The sequence below is a fragment of the Vulpes lagopus genome, chromosome 19, assembly GCF_018345385.1.
Source record: "Vulpes lagopus strain Blue_001 chromosome 19, ASM1834538v1, whole genome shotgun sequence".
NCBI lineage: Eukaryota > Metazoa > Chordata > Mammalia > Carnivora > Canidae > Vulpes > Vulpes lagopus.
The window spans coordinates 13,809,433-13,823,255 of record NC_054842.1 but is presented as its reverse complement, the minus strand read 5'-3'; the positions used below and the strand labels follow the sequence as shown (position 1 = coordinate 13,823,255).

Below are 13,823 nucleotides of genomic sequence, written 5' to 3'. Positions count from 1 at the left end.
CAAAAAAACAAAGAATGAAAGGCTGAATTGGAAGAGAGAGAAGAAAATCCATTACCATCAATTCTCAGATCCAGAACCAGAAAGAGTCGTGAGGGAGGAAAGCAAAAGGCATTTTCATCATCTACTGAATATTTCTCAAGAGCTAAACTAAAACTAGAACAGAAGTCATCAAGACTTCAGAAACTTCATTCTTACGGTGGGAGCCTACCCAGGCTAAATGAAAAAGGATGAAAAACAGAAGCTTCTATTTCTGAATTCCAAAACTACCACAGCAATCTTACCTTAAAAAATGGCAAGGACCTTAGCTCAAAATATTAACTCGGAAATTAGCATTCATTTGCATCCATTTCTTAGGTCCCCAACATTATGAGTAAAATTAACTTAATTAGTGAAATCAATTGCATAAGTATCAAAGCTATTATTTGGAGCATGACAAAAAAAGAAACTCATAACACACACCCACATACACATGTGCACGCGCGCACACACACACACACACACACACACACACAACCTTTCATTGTCCGACACACAGATGTTACTCAACAGGGCATATGAAATGATGGAGTCAGTCAATGAATGAATGAATGGTCCCCCAGTGGCCGTATGACACATTCCTTACCTTCCCTGTGCCTCAATTTCCAGCGTATAAGAAGAAAGAAGTATGAAGGAGTTGATGAAGTTCAGCTAACTCTACCCAGATGTTTAATCAATAGCACAGTCCAATCGTTTCAGATACAGTCAAGATCTTGTCACCAGCCACATGATCACATCATTACCCATGACCCATTGCCTCTTCCCAGCTATCTCAGTTTCAGAGTCCCACTTTTTCTTGGTGTCATGGTCATGCTGGGGAGAAACTGATTCCCAGGTTTTGTTTTCAGAGGAGCGCCTACAGAACCCTCAGTCTGGAGGGCTCTTGGGTCACCTGATAAAGGCACCTGTGCCCAAGACAACAGGATTAGGAGCTACCTTCAAGCTCTTGCGCACAAAGCCATCCTCAGCTGAATTGAGAAGTGAGGTTTCCAGCGCCTGCTCCCACCTCTGGCAAAGGAAGCAAATAAAGTTGTTTCCTTTAACTCAATCAGCCAGACTTTGCTTGAAGCCCCTGCCTGTGGGGGATTTACCATCTGGTGAGACAAGACTTATCCCTAAGGAACAAGGAAAGAGTAAAGTAAACAGTACTGGATCAAGGCCAATAGACCATGAGGGAGCATTTTTACCTCTTTCCTTCCTTTTGCCAGTGACCAGGAAAAGAATGTCCTGGACAACAATAAATGCCTCATAAAGCTGAAAGTGAATAAGACTGCAGCTAAAAGGCCTTCAGACACCTCACAAAATGGTGATTCCTGGACTGCAAACAGACATTCCTTTCACTTCCACAGACTGCATATGGAGAAGAACAAGGAGGGGTTTTATGTGATGCTCAGACAAGAGCCAGGGAAGTAAATTTCCTTCCACAGGCTGATTTTATTTTCAGCAAATGCGTGCCTCAAAGTGTAGACCAGTGATTCTGAGACTTATGTGTGATGGAATCACCTAGAAGACACAGGCTACTGGGTCTCATCGCCAGAGTTTTTTGATTTTGGAAATCCAGGAGGAGCCTCAGGATTTGGAAGAAAGGAGGAAGTGGGGGAGGAAGGAGAGGCGAAGAGGAGAAAGAATACAGTCACTGTGGAGGAGGCTGTGGTGATTACAGACTCTAACTCAGGGCTCGCAGAATCAGTGATCCATGGGCTCCAGGGAACCATATAAATGAGAAATGGCCATTGTACAATATGACAGAGTCATAGCAGGTGGGGTGGCTTTGGGGACTTGGAACTCCATGCCCTCTCTAAAGGAGACAATCCTTATTCCATTCCAGCTGCTTGTTGCTATTCAAAGAGTGGGGTCCAGAGTTTGCCAAAGTTGCTAATCTTTCAAAAGAGCAAAATGGTTAGATTTTCATAAGACATGTCTATGAGGTAATGATAACCAACCTCACAATGAAAAAGAAAACTCTCCACTTTACCTGAGGTGACCCTAAAAGAGAGAGACCAGGATTAAGCAATTTTCCAGAATTCTTCTGTGAAACAATGACTTATATTTCTTAAAGCATCAGAAAATTGGGCCCCTCTACCCAGAAGATGAGCAGATCATCTCAAATTTAGTAGCCTGCCAAGGACATTGAAACTTCCCTGAAATTGGCTTCTAAAGAGATCAATGCCCATTTGTGCTGGATGACAAACATTGTTTATCCCAGGCCAAGAAACTGTGTGACACTTACACTTCACTAGAACTCTAGAAGCCGAGCAAGTCTCTCCTGACACAGTCGTGATTGGGGAAAGAGGCTTTGGTGTGGATTTCCAGTTGGAGCTACACCAAGGCTTCCCTCTCTGTTGCCCAAAGTGGGAGTGGAGCTCATACCACAGACAGTGGCCAGGAGAGCAGGATGAGGTGCTCTTGGGGGCAGGACTGTATCACTCATCCAAGTGTCTTGGGGCCCCACACAACATGGGAGTTCAATAGTGCTGACCTAAATATACCTTCAAAATGAGACTCCTTTGAAGAACTGACATACTTTCATAAAAATCTTTATTTCCTGTTCCTTCTCCTTGGGTCTCCACAAACCTATTTGCTTTTCCTGCTCTCCAGGTCACTTACCACAGGTTCCTTGGGTTTCTGTGTCTATAAAACACCACCATTGTAGATGTTGAGAGTCTCCTTTAGAGCCGTTATACCAGGGGACCCATCCTGTCCTTCACTCTTCTCTTCATGGAATTCTAGTAAAAGAAAACAGGTACAAGGGAAAAAAAGACAAAGAAAATTTCAAAAAATATATTTTTTCTTTAAGTAGCAATTAATACTTGAGGCAACCTCCAAAATCCCCAACATAAGGCACCCCACTGACAGCTGAGTTGGAATATGCAACTTAATTTGGAAGATAAAATGGGGACCAGGGTGAACAACTGTCTGTTTACTAGAGACTGAGGGGGTTTTCCAGGTATTAGACCTTGGGTGCTAAAACCAAGATGGCCAAGGCAAACCAGTTGGTCATCCTAGTCTCCTAACTTCTCCCCAAGCCTAAATAGTTGGAGAAAGACAAGAGGAAGGAAATTGGGGATTCAGGAGAATAAACCCCTTGATCACAACATGTTGTTAGAGACACAAGATAAAGGAAAGAAAGAAACCCAAAAGCCTTTCTTGGCCTTTAAGGCACAGTGACCCATCCACAAATTAAATCCAGACCAATCAGCCCAGTAAAGTGCCCTCCCTTGGAAAGAGGAAGCTATGCATGGGCTAAAGAGGGAGGCAAGAGAGTGTTGGGGAGCCCTTCACCCCAGAGGAATTCATTCTAAGGTGAGTTCCTTCCTTTTACTTTCTAGGAGCCCTGACCGCCCTGCCTCTTAGATGCTCCTTCAAGGACTTGCTCCACAGATTCCATTGTCTCTGTGTTCCAAAACAATAAAGCAATGGATTTTTGCAAATCATTTCTGGAACCTGATTGTTTTGACACAGTGAACCTCAGCATTTGACCAAAGCAGATTTCTCTTCCATTTAGGTTATTTCACCGTGAAATGATTCCATTCAGCAACAGTGTGTGAGATGCCACGCAAAGACACCGCCATCCCCATTGATTGTCGGGAAATGAGGAAGCAAAAAGAGGCTGCTCAAAATGGAACATAAACTCTATTTAAAACAATTTTCTGAAAATCAGTGATTGCAGAGGCTCTGAGCCAGGACAGCTGGGAGCAAGCCATCAGATTCCCCTTTTAAGGCACAGCTCCCTGTTGCTGTCAGCAGACCACATATTTCTTAGCATCTCTGAAGAAATGTTAAATCAATAAACTACCTAGAGGTTGCTGACAAATCAGATGCTGTTCTATAAAAAGATGAACCCCATTGCTAGGGAGAAACTGAAGATCTGAATAATTTTTAGAAGGAAAAGGCCATTTCCACCAACTTCCCACCCTGTATTCTGACCTCTGAGGCATTGTAGCCCATAGAGGGGCACAGTCATAGGTCCTATTGACTCAAGGTTTAGGACCCCTGGGAAAGCACAAATAGAATATGGGCTTCAGAAATGTGCTGTTCCATGTTAATTTTGAAAATTATCGCTGACTGCAAAGTAATCCCTTTTATTTGGGTATTGCCTTACAATTTCCAGAGCATTCCACACCATCATGTCATTAGCTTGCCACAGAAACCCTCTGAGTCTGGCCAAGTCAATATTCTTATACTTATCCCATAGCTGAGAAGGGGGATTAAAAGCCCTTAGTAACTTGTTCTGGATCACAGGGCTAGAAAATGACAGAACCAGGCTTAAAATCCAAGGCTTCTAATTTCTAATTTCTTTCCTTATTCTTCTGGGAACTTAGTACCTTCATCAAATCCACCCAGAATTTCCTGAGATCTGCTACACAACCTGATAATAACTGTGATGTTCTACCCCAAAGAACAAAGTTTTTGGCTTCTCCAACAGATAAACCTACTTGTATTTCTTAATGTATCAACTCCTATGTCAATAATTGTGTGGAATTATGTTTTGTCTCCAACTTTCATTCAAATGCTTCACAAATATTTATTAGATTCCCCCATGTAGTGTGTGAGACACTGACAGTGGGCACACAAAAATAAATAGGACAGCTCCTGCCTTCATAGGCCTCACAGTCCAGAGCAGAGATTACCAAAGATTGTGTGTAAAGGGCCCATTAGTAAATGCTTTGGTGGCCATTCAGTCTTTGTCACTACTATTGAACTCTGCCTTGGTAGAGGGAAAGCAGCCATAAACAATGAATGGATATGTCCATGTTCCAATATAACTTTATTTACAAAAGCAGGCAGTGGGAAAGATTTGGCTCATAGTCTGTAGTCCATCTAATTCTTGACCCAGATGGAAACTCAAGGCATAAAAATCCAACAGTGAAGCAATATGTTAAGTATCCTAATGTTATATGTGCTTGGAGTGCATGTTGGCAACTCAGCACAACCATTCATTCCCACCTGTGGTCCGGAACTATAGCCACTGGAATCACCTTTCCAAATGACTCTAGGTTGAAGCTGACTAGAAGGAACTCATATGAGATTTGGAAAGCAAGAGAAAAGCAGAGGCCATTACTTTAGGAGGTTGTAATGGTCAAACATGAAAAGAAACAAACATAGATATGCCCAGAGGGCCCCAGGGTGTCCTTTCCCTCCTTTTATCTGCACCCACCTCATATTCCCAATTGACAGCCCTATTGACCAACAGTGACCCCAAATGGACTACAAGGCAATGGACTGTCAAAATGACATCCCATAAGGACAATAGCTTTCACAGGAGTAGTAATTTCTATACCTCTCTCCATAAGCACTTCCTCTGGAGTCCCACATCAGCAACAGACATACATAGCATCTCAGATTTCCCCGTATGCTCCAGCCGTCTACTCATGTCTGTGCTTCAGGCAAACGTGATGAGTTACTATCTGTCTGATGCTCTGACTCCTCACTTCCAGACCTTCACTTCCTCAAAGCTTTCCATTTTTAAGAAAAAGGTCCTGTATTAAATCCCAGATTTTCATGCTGTGGTCTAAATGTTTGCCGCCTCCCTGCTGCCAAATTCACACGTTGGAATCTTTATACCAAAGTGATGGTGTTAGAAGGTGAGGCTTTTGGAAGGTGATCAGGTCATTAGAACAGAGCCCCTTGTGAATGGGATTAGTACTCTTACAAAAGAGCTTCTATATAGCTCCCTACCCCCTTCCCCTCTATGAACTAAGTATCTTGGGGACATAGAGAAGGGGGTGATAAACTAATTAAATATGTATTCTAACTTGTTGGGGCAGGGGCTGAGAGAAGTTGAGAAGACTTTGCAGAGCTAGGTCAGGTTATCTTTAAAATTGACCCCAAGTCTCTGAGATGTGAGTGCAGATGGTTGACTGAGGGGTGTTCTGTAGGAGACTGAGTAAAGCAAAATTGGACCAGGGAAAGTATATGTACTGTAACTGCAACTGAGATCTCAACCAACCCCACAGGAGCCTCTTGACATGGGATGAACCATAAGAGAGATAGAGTTTGTGATAAATGGATCAGGCAGGGCTTCATACCCTCAGATTGACCAGTCAGATCCCTGAAGAGCAAGTGCTATGAGCCATCAGCCACCAACACCTCCAGTAGTATAGTAAATGAGTGCCTCAGTCCTGGAAGGGGGCTCTCTGTGGCAAACTATAGCTTCCATTAGAGGTATTAACTTTCAAGAGGGCTTTGAAGGAAAAATACAAGTTATCTACATATTAAGATGAGAAGAGAGATTTAAAAGGTGAAACAAAGTAAATGCATCTTGAGGAATTCCGAAAATTTCTACTGGACCAAAGTATTCATGGAATAGAAGTACTAGAGATGAGGTATGTTGAGGTCAGCTTATGAAGGTCCCAACTGACCTTTTATAAATTCCTTGTTTTACCCTAATTTGATTAGCATGATCTTATATCCAGAGTGAAGACTTTTTTTTTAAGATTTTTTACTTATTTATTTATTCATAGAGACACACAGAGAGAGAAGAGGCAGAGACACAGGCAGAGGGAGAAGCAGGCCCCACTCAGGGAGCCCAATGTGGGACTCAATCCCGGGTCTCCAGGATCACACCCTGGGCTGCAGGTGGCGCTAAACCGCTGAGCCACCAGGACTGCCCCAGAGTGAAGACTTTAAAAGTGTTTGAGGATGGGTAGTGAGGGGTGAGCAGTAAGGCAATGGTTGGATGGGTGGTGAGTAAATGAGTTAATATATATATATATGGATTGATGAGTGAGAGGACACTGAGTGTATGGTGAGTATATGGATAGGTGGAAAGTGAATGGGTTGACAGATGCATAGGAGGTTAGTAAATAAGTCAATGGGTAAAAAAAGAATGAGTGAATGAGATATTGAATAAACTATCAATCATTCAGTCACTACCTGTTGGCAGTCATTCCTCCTTAGGCCCCCTGGGAAGCAAGGACTATACCTTGGGAAGAAAGAATAGCTGGTAAGCTAATATATTGGTAGTTGGGTACCTCAGGGGAAGAACGTCAATTTGCTTCATTCATTTACCACACCTGGTTGGCCCCTGTAGGCAACTGAGTCTGTATCCCTTCTTCCATACCACCTTGAAGTCAGGGATCATGGCTTCAAGCATTCCCCCCAAAAGCAGACTCTAAGACAAGGATTATATGTATTTTATCTTAAAGGGATCCCAGATATTCCCAGTAGAGCAATGAGACAGAGAAGGGAAAACAATAAATAAACGTTGCTTTTATCAAGCCACTGCCATTTTGGGTAAATGAATTTTAATCACAAGGGGTGACTGGGAAAATGTAAAACACATGCTACAGAGGTTTCGCATCTGATAGATGAGAGAGTAGGGGTATTTATACACTAACTCCAATCAGTCATTGTTTAATGGCAGCTGAGTGTGGTGGTAAGTAACTTCTCATCACCTTGGAGAATGCCCTCAGGAAAAGAGATACAGGTACTGGCAGTTGGAAGGCTCACAAGCAGGCTGAAGTTTCAGGGGATGTGGGCAAGAAGCCAACAGCATTTGCAGTCTTATTCACTGCTGCAGTAAACACCTAGCGGATGGTAAGCACTCACATAAGTATACATAAATGAATGAATAAATGTGAATAAATGTGCATGAATGAGGCACTCACAGCCTGGTTTCAGACAGGAGATGAGGCAAATGGAGAATATATCTGAGGCAGAATTTCACATGGGTGTGCACAATCAGGCACAGTAACATAACTGCACCCCTCCTTGGGGGCTGCTCCTACAGGAAAATTATTTAATGTTTTCAAATTGCTTTAAAAGAGTCAATTTACTATATAATTGCAACAGTAACAATAATCATAATAATTCTTTGTACTTAATAATACATTGGAGTCCGTGACAGTAACAATTACGCCTTAATGGGCTTTAGCCGGCAAAGGAATTCAACTTGGGTAATATTGTAGTATGTACCTGTTTTTTTTTTATTTTATTTTATTTCATTTCTTTGTTTTTGACTAAAGGTGTCTCCGTCACAATTTTCCCAAAGACCATATTCGGGAGATAAGGTCTGGAGCATGTAACTATGGTCTTATTTGCATATCATTTACATTTGCTGGCATAATCTCTTGGCCACTGGCTTTTGTGTTCCAAGGTGATTACTGTCCCCCAAGGCTGTCATTTCACATTTAGGATAGAAGCCAAGTTCTAGCATAGTGAAGAAGAAAGGCATTGTTGTGAAGTTGATGAATATATAATTTTTCAGTTGTTCTTCCAGTTACCTTATGGGGAAAAAAAAAAAGGAAAAGAAAAGATTCCTTACCTATTAGGTGTATAGGTACTAGGCTGATCATTACAACCAACAAGTGCACCAAACACTTGACTCAAATGTAACCTCCTCTGGGTGGACGAAGATCAGTCCCAAGTCCCAGCTGCATTACACCCAGTATAGCCAGGAAAGTCCCAGCAACATCCTTTTCCTCAAAAAAAGTGTCTCCATAAGGATAATAAATTTCATGGTCACCCAAGCTTTAGCTGATTTCTCATCATCACAATTAACTTCTAAATAGGATTTTCTGAATTGTTTCCATTTTGCAAAAGAGAAAACTGAGGCTCAGAGAAATTAAATGTGCCCAAGGTGACACTTCTAGTATTTGCTCACAGCTAGAAGTAGAAGCCAAAGCTATTTTCCTGCCTGGCACACTGCCTTTTCATCCAGGCTGACTCCAACCATTCATCACTCAGCAAACATTTACCTTCACATAATCAAGTCAAACTTATCATTTAGCTCTAGTACCTTCTACTCTTTGTTTTTATATATATTATATTTTAACATATTAACAACGAGCACATAGACAGTTATAATTGGCATGGCAGTTATAAGTGGCATTCATGACATAATCTGTTACGATTAGGAGTGGCTTAAACAAGATAGAAGTTTCTTTTTTTCTCAAGCAAGAGAAATCTGGAGACAGGCAACCTGGACTGTTATGATGGCTCCACAGGCATCAGGGTCCTAGGCTCTTGCCTTTCTTCTTCACTATCCTCGAATTTAGCTTCTATCCCAAAGGCATCTCATGATCCAAAGGTGGCCACTGATTCTTTAGTTTTCCTCTGTGAAGTTGTCAGCAGGAAGAAGAGAAGGGAGGGGAGGGCAAAAGGGATATATCTCTCAGAACAATCAGTTCCTTTTAATGAGATTTCCCAGAAGTCTGACCTCACACTTTATCTCATTGGTCAACACTCAGTCACACAGACGTATCAAGCAATTAAGAAAGCTTAAAAATATATTCTTTTTAGTTGAGCTCATTAATGCCCAAAATAAAATCTTGTTTTCATAGAATAAGGAGAAAATCAATCAGCTATTTTCACAACAGTGCTGCATAAGAAACCATCCCAAAGCTCCACAAGCATTTTTTTTTTCATCTGTGTTTCCTGGATGAATCAAGGTTCACAGAATAATACCTGATTCTGCCAGAAGATGTCAGAAACAGAAATATGGCTGTGGGATCCCAAACTGACAAAGTGGGAAGAGAAGCTATGGTGGAAGTGGTCTGCACTGCTGGAGTTTAGTGGAGAAGCCTGCCTGCTTCCCATGGTCCGACTAGATGGCTTACCTAGAGCTGTTTTGAAAACCCAGTTGGAGGCCCACCAAGAAAGAGAAGCCTCAGGGGTGTATTAAAAGGGGAAAGGAGATGAAGGGGACTCACCAGAGATCAGCAGAATATGCATCATCAATATCAGCTAAAGGTGCAGTGCAGATCTAACAGGACTGCTGCACTGTACCTTGCAAGGATGCCAACCATGCCATAGTCTATGGAGTTAGCAGTACAAAATGTACATGGTCTTAAGCACCAACCCTCATAGTGCATATCATGTACAATTCTCTGAACATATCCTCTGCATACAACAGAGACATTGTTAGATGTCAATAGGTACAGACCTAACTATTTCTTTTTATGAGTTATCTAATGCCTGTAGTATAGATTTACAATGTTTTTAATTATATATCTAGTAATAGACATAGAGTTTTTCCAATTTTTTTTTGCTGCTACAAATAGCATTGAAGAAGCATTCTTCTCCATATATCTTTTCCATCCTTATCTCACATCATACACAGAAATAAATTCTGGATAGGTAAAAACAAACAATCAATAAACTTAGATGTAAAAGAAAAATAGAAAGCATTAGAAAAATATAAAATAATGCTTTTATACTTTGGAGTATGAATAGCCTTTATAAGTATAACATACAAAACCACCCCCTGAATAGTTTAACTCATAGAACTTCTGTGTAGATAAACATAATACAAAATCAAAAGATTTGAAGCTAATGTTTGCAGCACATATTACAGACTAATGGCCAAAATACATTTTATTTAGAAAGCTCCTACACATTGATTTCTAAAATGAATAATTCAATAGAAAAATGAGCAAAGAAGATGAATTGGTAATTCACAAAAGGAAAAATACAAATGTAAAACAAGACACTTGGTCTTGCTAGGGAATAAGGAAATGCGAGTTAAAACAATAATAAAATATAACTTTTAACTACTTTTCAAAACTTAAAAATATTAGTAACTTTGTTGTTGGTGGGAATTTAGAAAAATAAACACACTCATACTTGGTGGAAATAGGGGGCATTGGTCCTTTTTTCTTTTTTTTTCAGGACAATTTAGCAGTATCTTCCAGCATATTACTTAACAATTCAGCAATTTCCATCCTGGGAATCCATTCTAAAGAAATACTCCTGCATGTGTATGGAAATACATAGACATATAGACACATAGACACACACACACACACACACACACACACACATGCACAGCATGATTATTAGAGCATTATTTGTAGAAGCAAAAATAAAAGTAAAAAACAAATGGAAATGAGCTAAGCAGCCATTAAGAAGATAGTACTATGGTCTACGGCCATACCACCCTGAACGCGCCCGATCTCGTCTGATCTCGGAAGCTAAGCAGGGTCGGGCCTGGTTAGTACTTGGATGGAAGATAGTACTATGGAATACCCTTAGTGACTAAAATAAATGGTGTAGATCTAAATGATCTGACTTGAACAAACATCCACAATATAGTCCTATAGGGGAAAAATGCATTATTAAAAAATATGTGTGGCTTCAATCTGTTTATCCAAAAAAGAAAATTTGTTTCTATGTGTTTGAGAAATTATAGAAAAATACTTAGAAGTCTATACTCCAAAGTACATCTGTAGGAGAGAGGATTTTGGATTGAAAGAGAGAGAACTGTTATTTTATATTTCATACACTCAGTTTTTTTAATTTGTTTTGACAAGCATATTTACTTTCATGATTTAAAAAATAAAGATTTTGGGGCTCCTAGTTGGCACGGTCAGTTAAATGTGTTAACTCTTGGTTTCAGCTCCTGTAGTGATCTCGGTGTCGTGAGATAGAACTCCCAAGTCAGACCCGAGATCAGCCAGGAGTCTGCTTGAGTTTTTCTCTCCCCCTGCCCCTCTCCCCTGCACTCACTCATGTGCTCTCTCTCTCTCTCTCTCTCTCTCTCTCTCTAAAATAAATAAATCTTTAAAAAATAAATAAAGATGTAAAGAAATGATTTTTTTTTTATATCTGACTTTTGCACTCCAAAGCATAAGAGGTTTTCTTCTGGGTAAGCAGTGGTGTGCTGGTTGAGTCGGGGGCTGGGGGTGGAGAGAGTAAGAAAGGGAGCCCTAATTTGTAGTATTTGTCAGTTTCCATTGTATAATGATTCCCACCACACTTAATTTCAAGTGGCTCACAAAATTCCTGAATATTTAACACAATGGGCATCCAATAGATCAATTTTTTAAATCAGATGTTGAACAGAACTGAACTGCCAAGGTCCTGAATAAATAAACAAGTTAAGTCAGAATTCTGCTCATGGAATGGAAACATCCCTGCTGGCTGGGGCAGGTCTCAGCCTGGTTCATTCACAGTACATCCATGTCTCTCCCCAACTCACCACTGAGAATCCACAGTTCAAGTCTTCTTAGGCTGGTGTGGTCTCATTACACTTTTGCAAGGTCGATTTACTTCACCAATTCTCTAAATGAAGCTTCAATCTTTAGAAATAGGTCAGATAGTAAAAGGAAAACCTGCCAGGTTCCTTACTCATTTCAAGTCCAGGCACCTCCAAGCAATGGAATTCTGCAGATGGTGCACAGGGGGAGAGAATCAGGGTGAGCTTTCAGCCTTTACAAAAATATTTCTTCAGATGGAAAGACACAAGAGCTATAGCAGAGCCCCCGTTTGAGGTGCTTCTCTCCATTGCAACAATTAACAAGGCACCTGGCAATTTACCCAGCTGAGAATTGAGAACACTGCCTGCCCCCAATTTGTTCACACTTTAATGGCACAAGAATCAGAGCAATATTCTACAGTAAGGGCCAGGCCTGCTACCAGCATCAGCTTCTCTTCTTACCTCAGGCTCCATCCTATACAGTAAAAGTTCAACTCTAGGGGAGTCTGGATGACTTAGTCAGTTAAGTATCTGCCTTCAGCTCAGGTCATGATCTCAGGGTCCTGGGATGGAGCCCTGCATTGGGCTCCTTGCTCAGCAGAGAGCCTGCTGCTCCCTCTCCCTCTGCTTGCCATTCCTCCTGCTTGTGTTTCTCTCTCTCTCTCTCTCTCTCTCTCTCTCTCTCTCTCTCTCTCTCAAATAAATAAATAAAATCTTAAAAACAAAAGAGTTCAATACCAATGTGTCCAAACTGGATCCACTGTCACCCCCACCCCTAGCAGCTGCCCATTGGCCATTTTTTAGAACCACAGGTGCTAAGCCACCTATCCTTTGTAAAATAACCTAGGGAAGAAGTTCTGTAGGCACTTGGAAGTAGGCTAAGGCCACTGGGGATAGAAATTTCAGGGTCCTGGCTATTCAGAGAACAATCTTGAAACAGGGCCACAAGAGACCTGAGAGGAGTCCTCAAGAGCGTAAGACCTAAGACAGGAACCCAATTTGCCTGGGAACTATTGGTCATGGGCATAGTATGGGACGAAGGAAAGACTTAACCCACTCTTGGCCAATAAGGGAAGGCTTCCTGGAGGAGATGAGCCTAACCTAAGCCTTGACATATACATAAAGTTTAGCCAATCAGAACATAGGGTAGGACTCTAGGTAGAGCAACAATGTGTGACAGGACCCTTAAGAGCTGAGAATTACTCGCAAGAGCCAATGTTAAATTGTCCATGACAGTCTGCGACTTTGCATTTCCCCAAATCTGATGCTGTGGCCCTTCATCACCAAACCCTAAGAACAGCGGTTGGCAATTTAGTTGGATCCACTCACAGAAGAGTCATCATTTGGATTCTCTAAATGGAGCCCAAATCCTGATGCAAGAGATGCTGACTCTATTTGCCATGCTGACCAGCGGTTTAACAGAAGCCTCTCAATCTTTCCCCTAACCCATCCAAACCTCCTTCCTCCCCTCTGTCGCAGCCCTCCTCTACAGTTCACTACCCTCACTCTGAGATGTACTGGAGACAGACAAGACTGCAAAAAGGAATTAGTGCCAAGGTGTTAACTGGGGTAATGAGTTAGCAGATAATCTATTTGCATTTTTATGGGGCTCTTTGAGGCTTTAATTTAACTAGAAAATGTGATTAAGGAGGGAATTTTCAGAATACGGCAGTGCCCTCTTATCTTCAGGGGTTATATTTCGAGACCCCCAGTGGATGCCTGGAACCACAGATAGTACTGAGCCCGGTATATACTATGTATTTCCTATGCATACATGCCTCTGATAAAGTTGAATTTATAAATTAAACACTGTTAGTGATTAATAATTAATAATAAAATGGAACAATTATAACAATGTACTGTAATAAAA

At 41.2% G+C, this 13,823-nt stretch overlaps 1 long non-coding RNA gene across 1 annotated transcript in view; it reads right to left on the bottom strand.

Moving 5' to 3' along the window:
* Window positions 1-12,012: 12,012 nt before the first annotated feature.
* Window positions 12,013-13,823, bottom strand: part of LOC121478937 — a 44,951-nt gene continuing 43,140 nt past the window's right edge. Inside the window, exon 3 of the long non-coding RNA XR_005984620.1 lies at window positions 12,013-12,141. This is a non-coding gene — a long non-coding RNA (uncharacterized LOC121478937). The remainder of the gene's footprint in view (window positions 12,142-13,823) is intronic.